Source organism: Gavia stellata, unplaced genomic scaffold (genome assembly GCF_030936135.1).
Source record: "Gavia stellata isolate bGavSte3 unplaced genomic scaffold, bGavSte3.hap2 HAP2_SCAFFOLD_59, whole genome shotgun sequence".
Lineage (NCBI taxonomy): Eukaryota > Metazoa > Chordata > Aves > Gaviiformes > Gaviidae > Gavia > Gavia stellata.
Window position 1 is genome coordinate 27127 of NW_026776859.1, and position 14036 is coordinate 41162.

At 52.2% G+C, this 14036-nt stretch overlaps 1 pseudogene; it reads left to right on the plus strand.

Annotated features, from left to right (window-relative positions):
* The first annotated feature begins 636 nt into the window (after positions 1-636).
* Positions 637-13780, plus strand: LOC132321330 (olfactory receptor 14J1-like; annotated as a pseudogene).
* The last annotated feature ends 256 nt before the right edge of the window (positions 13781-14036 follow it).

Consider the following 14036-nt stretch of genomic DNA (forward strand, 5'->3'; position numbering starts at 1 on the left):
TCGGGTGGCAGGGACAGCTCCAGGCAGCAGAGACATGGGCCGGGAGTGAGAGGGAGCTGCTACCAGAAACGCCATGGGAGGAAAGATTTGGGCACCTCCCTGCCATCCCCTGCAGAGCAGGTGCCTCCCCCAGAGCAACCCCCGGTCTCTTCTCCCGCCCAGAAGAGCCTCTGCCCCCAGTCCAGGGCATGCGTTACCTCCTCCACAGCTGGACCTCCAGAAGAGAAAGACGTGGGTCCTGCAATGAATATGCATGTGTGCATGTGTCTGTGAGGTGGAGAGCACAGCCGGGTAAGGAGAAGGCTGCCCTGCATGCCTGTCTGCCTTTCTGTCCCTGCTTCATTTTTTTGGAGCACAGCAGTAGCCTTCCTTTTTTCCGCACCTGCTCGTTGTGCTCTTGCTCTCAGGGCTGGCATGATGGTGCAAGTCAGCTTCTCTTCTAACTCTGACTGGGGTCCTTCAATGGAGGTGTCTTCAAGGGAACTACGTGACCAAGTTGTATTTGAAACTGTGAGGCAGTATGTCATTCAGTTGATAGGGTTGGGGAATGAACTGACTTGTCCCTCATTCAGCTCAGGGACAGGGATTTCTATGAGGAATGGCATGGGATTGTCCTGAGAAGTTTCTCCTAACTTGTCACTGTCGATTCCTTATTGCACAGTGCCCCTTGCCCAGAGGAAGAAAATGTCCAACAGCAGCTCCATCACCCAGTTCCTCCTCCTGGCACTCGCAGACACGCGGGAGCTGCAGCTCTTGCACTTCTGGCTCTTCCTGGGCATCTACCTGGCTGCCCTCCTGGGCAACGGCCTCATCATCACCGCCGTAGCCTGTGACCACCGCCTCCACACCCCCATGTACTTCTTCCTCCTCAACCTCTCCCTCCTCGACCTGGGCTCCATCTCCACCACTCTCCCCAAAGCCATGGCCAATTCCGTCTGGGACACCAGGGCCATCTCCTACTCTGGATGTGCTTCACAGGTCTTTTTTTTCTTTTTCTGTGCTTCTGCTGAGTATTTTCTTCTCACCGTCATGGCCTATGACCGCTACGTTGCCATCTGCAAACCCCTGCACTACGGGACCCTCCTGGGCAGCAGAGCTTGTGTCCACATGGCAGCAGCTGTCTGGGGCAGTGGGTTTATCAATTCTCTCCTGCACACGGCCAATACATTTTCACTACCACTCTGCAAGGGCAATGCTGTGGACCAGTTCTTCTGTGAAATCCCCCAGATCCTCAAGCTCTCCTGCTCACACTCCTACCTCAGGGAAGTTGGGCTTCTTGTGGTTAGTGTCTGTTTAGTCCTTGGGTGTTTTGTTTCCATTGTGCTGTCCTATGTGCAGATCTTCAGGGCCGTGATGAGGATGCCCTCTGAGCAGGGACGGCACAAAGCCTTTTCCACGTGCCTCCCTCACCTGGCCGTGGTCTCCCTGTTTCTCAGCACTGCCATGTTTGCCTACCTCAAGCCCCCCTCCATCTCCTCCCCATCCCTGGATCTGTTGGTTGCAGTTCTGTATTCAGTGTTACCTCCAGCAGTGAACCCCCTCATCTACAGCATGAGGAACCAGGAGCTCAAGGATGCACTGTGGAAATTGATGAGTGGATACTTTTCAAACGCATTAAACTGCTTGTCATCTACTGTCAATCACTCGTAATGTCACTCATTACCGGCCCAGCCCATCCTCTGTAGTTTTGGTTGGTGTTGGTTGTGGGTTTGGGATTTTTCCCTCTGTTTTTCTTTTTCAAATAGTGTCCAGAAAGAATGTCATTGTTTGTGCCATTTCTAATTATGTATCTCTCCAGCTTTGTGTGACCCACAGATGTGTAAATGAGGAGCCGTGCTCTCTGTGTTTTTAAAGAAAATAGAGGACCCTGCCGTGACTTGTTTGTCCCAGATCCTTTCTCCAAGAGCTTCTCTGGAGCTGCAGGGCAGTGTCTGTGTGCAGAGGTGGAGGGGAAACGAGTCCCAGCACAGCAGCACTGCCAGGCAGCACCAGCGCTTCACCTTCCCAAGCTGCTCGATTTCAACTTCCACTCTCTTCTTCTGAGCCCTTGTACTGGTGTAACATCTGAGTGCTCTTGGGGCTTGGTCAGAGTCCTGCTGCGTGGCAGTCCTGTGGCTGCAGGCAGGGACAGGCAATGGGCACTTTGGTGACAGATCTGACACCCATCACAGCATTTCTGTCATGAAAGGGGATCTCCTCAAGGCAGTGCCTGAAGGCTTAGGACTTCTTCTAATGTTGTTCTCAAGAACATGCCCAGGAAAGAGTCCTGGAAAGGAAAACACCATGAACAGCTACAGTGTGTGAGTGTGAAGGTTGGGGACACACAGCAGTGTCCTGGCACAGCCAGGTCTCCTGGCAGAGCCCTGAAGGACCAGCAGAGCAGGGTCTGCTCTGTGCCCGTGTTTGCTGGAGACCCGGGGGAAGCTGCCCCTGGGCAATCGACACAGACCAGCCAATAAAACCACATTTTCCAGCTCTGACCTCTCACCCCAGCTCAGAGCAGCTTTTGGTCCCTCCACGGAGGGACGCTGAATGACTAGGTCAGAAGTCCGTGTTTGCATTGTACAGGTGAGATGTAAGCGTGCCCATGGTGTGCGTGTGGTGAGATGACCCCGAGTGAGCACAAGTGCCATCAGCTATTCCTGGGGGTGCCGTGAAGGCCTGTGGGAGAACCAGTAGCTCGAGGTCACTTCCCGTTGAGAGTAACGTCCCCTGGGAATCCACCTGAAGGCAGCACTGGGATCTGCTTCCTTGAACCAAGGTCCCCGTGTCCATTCCCCATGCCGTGGGGCATCTCACACGAGTGCAGAGCCAGGGGACCCACCGCAGGGCTGAGGTGTCTCCCAGGCTCTGGGAGTGGCAGCAGGAGGCCAGGGAGACACCATGGCTGCTGCAATGCACTGCCTGCGCCTGTGCAAGGGAAGGACTCCTGTCTCCGAACACCCCTCTGTGTGTGCGAGCAGTGCATGAGGCCAGCTCAGCTCTGGACACCTGCACTCAGAAGGGGTTCTGCAAGCATGGGTGACAATGCCCTCTAGAAGAAGGCATTTCTCACCTTTCCCAAAAGGCGGAGCACATCTAGGCTGTTTGAGTGCACTCAGAGGCACACACACCTCCAGGTTTCATCTCTCTGAACTTCCTTCACAATATCTTCAAGCAACCAGCAGAGAAACAACTGTCCTTCCTTGTAGGTGTGCTACAAGGAGAGAGGGGACCAGAAGGACCTAAAACCTTCTGTGGAGAAAGGGCAGTGGGACAATCTGACATCATCAATGGCATTTCCCTTACTGCGAATGGGGAATGTCCCCAACTCTTAGACAACTCTCTTCCTCCTCTCTCTCATGACCTGTCCTAGGATTGGGGTTGGGAACACCCTCATCATTCTGCTGGGGGTGGAACACTGGAACACTTGCTACAGCTCCACCAGCATGTCCCGGCTGCTGGCCAACTTCCCGACTGGGGACAGCCCCATCTCTGCTCACAGCAGTGTTAGTTAGGTGGGAATGCTCTGGTGAGGTCAGCTGTGCCTCAGGATCTCACGGGATAGCAGGAGGCACGAGGCTGTGAAGGTGGCTGTGAGGTCACTTCTGTCTCTGGAGTTGACAGGCCAGCAGCAGGAACACGTCTGGGAAAGGGCCTGTGAGGTCACTTCTTTCTCAAGTAGCTGACAGGTCAGCCCTTGACTGGTGGCTGGGACATGTGCTTCTAGGCTCACATCTGCCAGAGTCTCTGACAGACCAGCAGCAGGCACCTGGCTGGCAAGTTGATTGTGGGAATCCCTTTCCCTAAGAACCTGGTAGGCCCACACAGGAGGAGGGCTTGGATATGGGTTGTCATCTCCTTTCCGCCTGAGTACCTGATGGGACAGCAGTACGCACAAGGTTTGGTTGTGTTTCTGTAAGAAGCTTAAAGTGAGGTCAGTTCTGTCGAGTCAGGTGGTGCAGCAAGTCTTGCAGATCCCATCTGTAGAAAGTTGATCCCATTTTGATCCTGTGATCCCTTTCAGTGTTTCCTTAGAAGGAAAAAAGTCAAGTCCTCATTTCTACTGCCCCCAAAAGAGGCAGTTCACCTGTGAATTTGCTGTGGCAGTTCTAGATATAGGTAAGGACATGCAGTTGGCCTAATCACTGGTACCAGGTGGGAGCTTCCTGCAGACTTCTCATCACAATCCAATTTACTCTGCGACCCAGGAGTATGATCTGCACAAGAGAGCCTGAAGGCCAAGCTGTACGTGGAGCACAGCCCAGGCCTGGGTCTACTCAGGTTTCCTCTTAGATGGGTCCCCAACTCCTTGAGGTACAGTGGTCTTTTGGTCAGGATCACTGCACTGCCTGAGGAAGGCTGGGAAGAGGATGAGTGTCCTCCAGGCAGCTGGAGGAAGGGACACTATTTTAGGCCCTGGTAATCACCGGGGGCCTTTGAAGACCATGGACCTCTGCTAGAAGACCTCAGTTACAGGGAAGGTGGAAAGTGATCCCTGGCCCACCATGCTGAGAATGCTCTCCAGGATATGTTTTTCACAAGAAGACAAGGCAGGACTGGTGGGAGATGTGGATGGTAGCTTTGGCTGCAGTGTGAGTGAGGGGGTAGGGTGGAAAACCCTGAGGGAAGAGTGCAAGACAAATTGTGGCAGGGCTGAGTGGAGAGGAAGGATGATCTCCACCAGCCCTCTGGCAGTGCTCTTCCTAATGAAGCCCAGGATGGTGTTGTCCACCTTTGCTGCCAAGATGCAATGGCAGAAGAGAAGGCATTGGGGAGACCTAATAGCAGCCTTCCCACTTCTTCTTGGATACCAGCAAGAAAATAGAGCCAGGTTCTTCACTGTTGTGCATGATGGGAGGATGAGGGCCAATGGACATCAGCTGAAACCAGACAGGAAAAACTTTGTCCCCATCAAGACAGTCAAGCACTGGAGCAGATTTCACAGAGAGCTTGTGTCATCTCCATCCCTGGAGCTTTTAAAGCCCACAATGACTCATCCCTTGAGAAACCAGCTCTGACCTCCTAGCTGACCCTGCTGAGAGCAGGAGGTTGGCCTAGAGACCTCCTGAGGTCCCTTCCGGCATGAATGATTCTGTGCTTCCATCCACCACAGATCTTGCCTTCAGGATGGGAGGCAAAGCACTCGGGTTCCTGCTGACCGCTGAAGTCAGACAGAAGGAAGTTTGGTCAGGTGATCTGTGACTTTCTTGTCGCACTCCAGGCATTATTATTCAGGTGCAGGGCTGCTTGGCAGGTACCCCAAACAGCCCTGACCATTTCATTTCCTTCACTTTTTCTTTCCTTTTTCCCTCTTTTCCTCCTCACAAGCTCTTGCCCTTGACCATCCTTGTACCCTCCCATGCAGACAGCCCATCTCTCTTTACCCTTTCCTCCCTGGCCCCAGTTTGGCTTCCTTTGTACCTTCCTTTGGTGTTTCTGAGCTTGTCACCAGGGATGTTTCGACCTTTGCCAGCGATTCCATTACACTAGTATGTCTTCTATTGTCTCTAGTGTCCTGCAATTCTTCCTGCTGAGATCTTGTCGGAGGCACCACTAATCTGGTGGGCCATCTGTATGCACACATTGACAGCTGTCCAAACAGAGCTTGACTCCAGGGGGACCTTGAGAAGCTCTCGGATTTGGCAGTAGAAAACTCATGAAGTTTTAGAAGCAGAAGTTGCGAGTCCTTTGTTGGGGCCAGAATAACCCCAACCATGAGGGCGGGCTGGGACCTGAACAGCTCAGGAGTGACCCTGAGGTGAAGGGCCTGGGTGTTCCAAGGGGTGCCATATGAGCCAGTGGTGCATGCTCAAAGTTAATAAGGCCAACTGCATACGGGGCTGCGTTAGGAGGAGGGTGGCCACCCAGACAAGGGAGTCCTCATCCCCCTTGACTCAGCACTGCTGTGGCCACGTCTGGACTAGAGTGCCCTGGTGTGGGGTTCCCTCGTCTCGAGGAATGGGGAGGAACTGGAAAGGTTCTAGAGGAAATCTGCCAGGATGGGGTGGGGGGTTTTTTGGAGAGGCTGAAGGTCCTGGGCTTCTTTAGGCTGGTGAAGTGGAGGCTCAGGGCACTGCAGTTGTAGCCTGCAACTTGGAGGCTGGAGCTTTTGCTGGTAGTGGGAAGAGAAGGAAACCTGCACAAAGTGCAGCTTGGAAGGTTCATACTGGAGGTGAGGAAAAAGAAGTCTTAATCAAAGGGTTACATTGTGGTGCAAGAGGTCATCCAGAGGGAGTGTGGACCATCCCATGACTTTGTGTTTCAAGGAAAAGCCAGTGAGGGTGGAGAGACATCCGTGAAGGTACAGAAATGCTGGGGTGAGAGCTAGGTGGGAAAGTAAGATGGGTGTCTACAGCCTGAAGGGAAAGAGGTGCAGGCACGGGCCAAGGGCTCTGGAGAGACTAAAAGGCTCAACAGGACCGAGGTCTTTGTCCCCTTGGCCATGGCAGTTGCCTCTTCCACCGAGGCCTACCAGCAGAAACTTTCTTTTGAGGCTCTGGACTTTGTTTCCCCTGCCTGGGGAGGCCAGGAGGTGTCATAGAATTTTCTTACACTTGGCATTGCTCACCCTCACATCCCACTGCCCCCAAGAAGAGCTCTGAGCCACACGTGAGGGACAAGATCTGCCTTCCCAGGGTTTGGCCTTTCTGCTTCATGAAAGAAACAAAGGGTTTTCTCAGCATGAGAGCCACCTGCCCAGTGCCTTTGCCTACCTGCAATCATGGCCTCCAATTCTCTGCTCTAACAAGTCCTTGGGGAGGCTTTGTCAGGAATGGCCCTCAGTGGGGCCCATTAATGCTTCAAGGCCCTTGGAGTTTTGCTTCTGACTTCTTGAGCACTTTGTTCAATCTTCTCTCAGTATCTGAGGTTCACGGACTCAGCACCAAATACACCGTGGGGCTCATTAGAATACAGAATGCGCTAACGAGCCATGTCTCTTCTTGTAATTTTCTTCAAGTCTTCAGGACTTGTACAGCTAATTAGAGAGGTTTCATAGTGTAGTCAAGGAGGGAGATTTCAAAGTGCATCTAATATTTTCAAGGATATTTTTGATTGCTTTTCAGTTTAGAGAAGGGGTGATAGCAGCATTCTCCAAGTGCTATTGAGCCAGGATGTCTCCTCAGGAGGTCTGGACAGGCAGGAAAAGCAGTCCCTTGGGGTCTGACACTGCATGGACAACTTTGCTCCTCACCTCCCCAACCTCGCCATTTCTGTCTTTGGCCTCCTGGGGCTTACATCACTGTTCCTTGCATCAGACTTCTCCGCTGAAGTCTGCAGCTGGAGGTTACAGCTCCATGGCACCATCTCCCACCCGCTCTCCTTCGAGAACTGGCTGCACACAGGCACAGAAGAGTCTTTCCTATTTGTAAGGAAAGAAAATTAAAGCATGATGACTTTTCATAAACAGTAAAACACACTCTGTAACCATATGCTCAGTACAAGTTGCCTCTCTACAAGGGATCATCTGATCAGAAATGTTTTTGATAGGTACAAGAAGACAGAGATGGACGTAACTAAAGAGTAGGCTAGAGAGACAATTAGACTACTGAAAGACAGGCAAGCTTTTAACTCCCTGAAGCTCAAGGCAGCAGCATAGGTGAGAGGTATCTGGATGGACAAAGAATAAGGGGAGGAGAAAAATGGTGAATCATGGCAAGGGCCTTTGTCTGGGCAGTCTGCATCTAAAAGTTGACTTTAGAAATGGTCACTGTATCCTGGACAGGTGCAAATATATGAAAAACTAGAGAAATTCAAGACACCATGTCACAGGCTGGAAAGCGGTAATGAAGTTACAGGGGAAGATCAATATTTCTTTGGAATATCCCTTGGAAAGGGACATGGGATCGGTAGAGTCTCTTGTGAGTGAGGAAAGGCAACGTTGCCCCCACCTTTGAAAGGGGCCAAAAGTGCAACGCAGGGAATGCGTCCAAAAGCAGTCAGCATGGACTTGCCAAGGGTAAATCATGCCTCGCCAACCTGATTGCCTTCCTGATGAAGTAACTGCATTTGTGCATGAGGGGAGACCAGTGGATGGCATTTACCTCAGCTGCAGCAAGACTTTTGCCATGGTCTCCCTCGGTATTCTTGTACCCAAGGGAGGCCTTTACAGTCTGGACGATTAGACAAACAGATGGGCAAAACACCAGGTGGAGAATGAGGCTGAGAGCACAGTGGTGAAGGGGTCATACCCTACCTGGAGGCCAGTGGGACGTACTGGGGCATGGTGGGGCAGCAGAGAGGACTCTCCTGGGCCCTCTGCAGTGTAACACCTCTATCCATGATCCCGAGGAGGGCCATTTATTGACCAATTCATTTACCAATTGCTGTCATGGGCAAAACAGACCCCACTGGGGAAATTATGGTCTTGTTAGAAGCAGCATGACTCAGGACGACCATTGGCACACATGCTTTAAAAGCTGCACTGTTGGAGGTTCCATCCAAGGGGACCTTGACACACCTGTCATCAGCCAGGTTTTGAGCCAGCTTTACTAGATCTCCGTTGACTATAACGAGCGTGATTTCAAGAACATCCCCACATAGGGATAATTCAGAGCAGTTACTCTAATTAATTCCAATTTCAAGCCTGTAATGTTACGCAACATACCACAGCTCTCACACACAGCTGCGTGCGGTTGGCAGTGACAGGAATAGCCCCACACAGGAAAGCCATCCCCATTCAGAGCGAGTGTGTGTCAGACTCCCCAGACAGCATTGCAGACAGATGCAGTGCCTTTGTGCAAGAGACTGATTGCCACCCCTGCCGTGGGGCAAGGTCTGTCCCTTCTCTAGCCAGTCGATGTAGGGCAGTCCAGGAATAGGAAGTTCATCACACCGGGGTCGCCACGCGTGTGCCTACACTTCCAAACCGCTGGTTTTTCTCTCCACCAACCCTTACTCTCCCCCTGGATAATATAGTCAAGGAAGAGTTTTCCCAGTGGGCCTGTCAGCAGCACCTTGGCATTCCTGGAGATCAGCTTCACCTCTGGCAAAGGCCCTCAGGGGCAGCACAGACACCACTGACAAAAAACCCGTTTCTTGCCAGGGTTGCACTGCCCAGCCCTGTTTCTCTCTGGCCTTGGCACAGCAGGGTTTGCTCACTCTCTTGGCATTGAATTTCAGCTCGATGTTTCCATCTGGGGTCCACTCCCGCACATCTCTGCTCTGAAGCAAAGCCTTTGCACAGACGGGGTCTTGGACACTTGGTACCAGCTTTCCCTAAGACAAGTCAGAGCTTGGCCTGGGGCTACACCGGAGGGGCTACAGCCCAAATGCGCACTGATGCCCTCAGCCAGGGCACAGCCAGGACGAGCTGGAGCCTGTGCTTTTGACATCCATGGAGTAACGGCCAAGGCATGGGGGGACAAGTGACACAGCTTGGGGTGCTGCAATGGATGGGCAGAGGCTGTTCAGGAGAGACAGGCTGGAAGGACCTGGGGTGGGGTTCCCTCAGAGGGAAGAAGTTTCTGGGATGTCTGGAGCGCCTCTGTGGGGCAAGGGACAAGTTGGGTGAGCCCTTGTGAGTGAGGGTCAGAGGAGGGGCCAGTGAAGGTGACATCGTGGTGGGAGACGAGGAACCCACAGTCACGGTGGGGAAGTTGGCATAGACTTTTCTAAGCACCCCAAGGAAGTCTCGGCATGTAGAAGCCTGGTCCTCACTGGGGACTTGAATGACCCTGCCATTTTCTGGAAGAGGAACGCAGCAGCATGCAGACAGTCCAGGCAGCTTCTGGAGTGTCTTGGGAGAACGTCTTAGCACCGCTGGCAGATGGGCCAACAAGGGTCATGCCAACCTGGATCTGACACTTGCCAGCAAGGAAGAGCTGGCCAGTGAACTGAAGGTCAGCGTAAGCCTTTTCTGTCGTGACACTGAAATAGTGGGGTCCCAGCTCCCGAGGAGAGTGAGGAAGGAAAATAGGGACTGCAGATGCCGGATCTTAGAGGAGCAGACTTTGGCCTATTGTGGGGAGTTGTAGTGGGGTCTCATGGTCAGCAGCATTGAAGGGCAGCGGAGGTCCGTACAGCTGGTCTTCAAGGACAACGTCCTCCAAGCACAGAAATGGTCTATAGCAAAACTCAGTTGAAACATGAAAGTGAGTTCAAGGGCACCATAACGAGCTGTTACTACTTCAGGGACAGTGAAGGAAGAAGTAAAGATAATATGGGATCACCCCTAAATTTAGTGAGAGTCGGTCTAAATAGACCTGAGATAGTTTATGTGCTCTTATCACCATCAAGGTCTCCCAGGCCTTGGTGCCTCAAGGCAGGACTCGAGAGGAAAACAGCCATCAGTGGATAGGAACCAAATCAGTAGCTACTTGAGGAAACCCAAATGTTACCAGTCAAAAGGGACAAGATGTATAAATCTGTGTTTACATAGAGGGAGAGAAAGTGTCATTACCTTGCTGGTCCATGGCCATGGCCTGTAAAAAAATCATGAGAATTTACAGACAAGTGTCAAAGCCTTCTTACCCAATTATTACACCAAGGTCTTTCCCACATATGTTTCAACTTCTGCCTAACACCTTCCTTCAGCAGTTGATGCAGTTGCCCACACAGAGGTGGCCACTGCCTCCAAGATTCCCGGGGGTAGCTGAAGACTCCACATGCTACTGGGAAATGTGACCCAGGGCTGATGGGAGCCTTTGTGGAGCAGGAGCTGGTGGACAGGCAGGATAGGCCAAAGCATCTCAGCTGAGACAGCTCATTTCTCTCCCTTGAGAAGAAAGGGAAGCCTGGACAAGTGCACCCAAGGGCTCCAGCGTTGGAGGAGAATGAGAAATGAGTGGGTCCAGATGCTGCAGAGTCTACTTGAAGACACTCCTGTGACCCAGATATGTTGGGATCAGTGCAGATTTGTCTATTCAAAAGAGAGCATTTGATTCACTTTGCTCCTTTGCTTCCTTCTGTGATTTCTGGGAGCTCACGGCTTCAGTGTGAGACTCGCTCTGAGTGAATATGGACGAACAGAGCGTGGGGCAGGGAGTGCTTTGGGGGTTTCTGGGATCTGTGCTTGACACAGCAATGTGGTTTTATTGGCCTAAGGGCATCCACGGTGGAAAGTGGACTCCACAGGAGGTCAGGTGGACTTAATGTACAGCAGAGGAGTGTGTTTTATTTTTTATTGAACCAAGCCTTCTTTTGGTTTTGGGTTTTGGAATAAAGAACGATTGTTCTGTGTCTGCGTGCAGCTCATTCTCCAAATAAAGCAAGTGGGAGTTGGTGTCCATGGGCTGAAACATGCAGCTACTGACTGCAGTGGAGAAAGCTCCAATTTGAAGAAAGGTGCTGCGAGTCCCAGGTGGCTGATGAGAGAACTGGTGGGGTTGGAGGGAGGGACAAAGGCTGCCCATTGGGTGTCTGACGTACAGGGTCTTGACTTCCATAGGTATTAGGACTCTATCAGGAGGTGTTCTGTGTCAATAAGAATTGGAGTTTGCTGACATCACTTAATGAATAAGCAGGAAAAGAATAATTGGAAAAAGAAGAAATTGTTTCTTACTGATATTGAGGGTGTTAGTGGGCCCCAGCGAGGGCCATCGCTGAAGAGGCCATGCAGGGAATGACCAGAAAAGGGACGATCCCTGGGGGCTGCTGAAGCAGGACCTCAGAGGCACTGGTTACAGGTGGAAAATCAAATGTGGAGGCAACTGTGAAAGGCCTTCATGCATTTCATCAAGGAACGAGTAGATGTGGCACTGCGGGACATGGTTTAGTGGGCATGTGGTGTTGGGTTGATGGTTGGACCTGCTGTTCTTACAGGTCTTTTCCAACCTTAGTGATTCTGTTATTCTGTGATCAAGCAGGATGTTCAAGCCCTGACCCCCTAGGAATGGGGATCTGTTCCCTCATGGCATGCTCAGGGCTGCTGCTGGGGGCAGTGAGATGTGGGGGCATGCGATGCTGAGTGCAGGACAGCAGGAGGACTCCTCTGAGGCTCTATGGAGTGAGTGGGTGGGTGAAGAGGCAAGAAAGCGCTGGAGCTGTAGGGACCTGGTGTCCTCTTGGGGACCTCGGTGGAAGAGACAGCGGCCATAGTCGAAAGGACAAGGATTTCAGTTCTGTTGGGAGGTGCCAGCCCCAGCAACGGGGCCATCCCCACCACAGGCTGTCCTACACTGCCCGATGCCTCTGCCTCTTCCTTAGAAGATTTTATCCACCACCCCTGCTTGCCCACATCACTGTCACCCCATGAGGTTCCTACTGGTCCATTCCTCCAGCCTGTCTGTGTCCCTTGGGATGGCCACCCTGCCCTCCAGTGTAGTGTCTGTTCTCCTCAATGTGGTCTCTGCTACAAATGTTATGAATAATCCCTCTCTCAGCTCCTCCAGGTCATCAAAAAGACGTTAAACAGGGCAGGTTGCCGGGTAGACCCCAGCAGGACCCTGCTAGCTAGATGCCTGCAGGCAGAGAACCACGCATTGACCACGTAACCTTGAGCCCACCTGTCCAGCTCGTTTTTACCCATCTATCTATCCCCCCATGCAGACCATAATATCCTAACATCAAATATTGTGGGGGATGATGGCGAAAGCCTTGCTGACCTCCAGGTAGAAGACAACCACTGCTCTCCCCCGTGCAGCAATCCTCTCCTTTCTTCAGAAAGAGCAAAGAGGCTGGCCAGGCACAATCTCCCCTGGGTAAATCCCGTCACCTTCCTTTCAGACACCCAGAAAGGGGACGCGAGTGGACGTCCTCGGGGGCACAGCCTTCTGTTCCCCTGCTCATCCCTTGGGCATTTTTGAAAGGTGCGTACAATGTACAAAGGTGCTGCCAGTCATCAGGATGTTCCCCAGTCTCCATGACCTTTCAGAGGTGATGGAGAGTTTTCTCCCTGTGACAAAGGCCAGCTCGCTCAGCTCCCTGGGATGCCGCCCCTCCAGCCCCAGTGACCAGAAAGGATTGCGCTTGCTCAAGTGACCCCTGACTTGATCCACATCCACTGCTGGTTCTTTTCCTCCAGAGTCCTGCCTCAAGGCACAAAGGCTTGGGAGACCTTGCTGAGGAAGACTAAGGCAAAGGAGATATAGAGTATCTCAGATCTGTCTACACCTGCTCTTACTAAGTTCAGCAGTGGCCACACATTCTCTTTGTTTTTTTCTAAAACTCTTTCGTGAAGAATTATCAGCTGCTCCTGATGCCCTCGAACCTCTTCAAAGGTCCACGCTACCCATCCCCATTTCTAAATTAATCCCTGACTCCTTGCATCCACCTTTGGAATGCTTCCTTTTTTCTCTGGAACTTCTTAATGAGTTCCTTCTTTAGCCAAGCTGCTCTCCTGAAATGGCTGGTTGTTTTCCTGCTTAGCGGTCTGGACATGCTTTGAAGATGCTTTCCTGAAAGACCAGCTGTACGGAGCTCTGCTTCCCATGGGCCTGGCACTAAAAGTCTCCTGAAGAGGCTAAAATGTTCCCCCACTATTTCATGGTCACTGCAGCCCAGGCTCACACTGGTTTTCACATCCCTCATCAGCACTGCCTCTTTCGCAAGGACCAGATTCAGGCAAAGATCACCTTTGTTGGCCTGGCACCTGTGCAAAGAAGTGGTCCCAAGAGACCCCAGACACCAGCTGCACAGTCTGCATCCTGCTGTGCTCCCCTCCCAGTGAGTGTCGGGGTCATTACAGTCCCCAACAAGACCTGGGGCCATGGATCTGGAGACTTCCATGGCTTGCTTAAATAAGCCTTTCTCCTCTGCCTTCTCCTGATTGCAGGTTCTGAGGGCCTGTGGTGGAGGTGAAGCTGATCTCCAGGAAGACAAGGTGCTGCTGAAAATGTCCTTGGCTTTGGACACGCTGTGATCCAGGAACACGGTGACAATCATTCACCTCTTCCTTGACTGTATCATCAAGGGGCTGAGCAAAGGCTTGTTGAAAGAAGCACCAAGAGAGTTTGTGAGCAGCCAAATGATTGGAGCCGCCCGTGCGATGGGCTTCCTGTTCATGCACTGCTCTGCATCGGCTGGATGAACTTGGGTCAGACCTTGCCTCACTGCAGGGCTGGGATTCAGTCGCTGGCCAACAGAGCCCGAATCTGCCGGAGATGCCACCTGGGCTT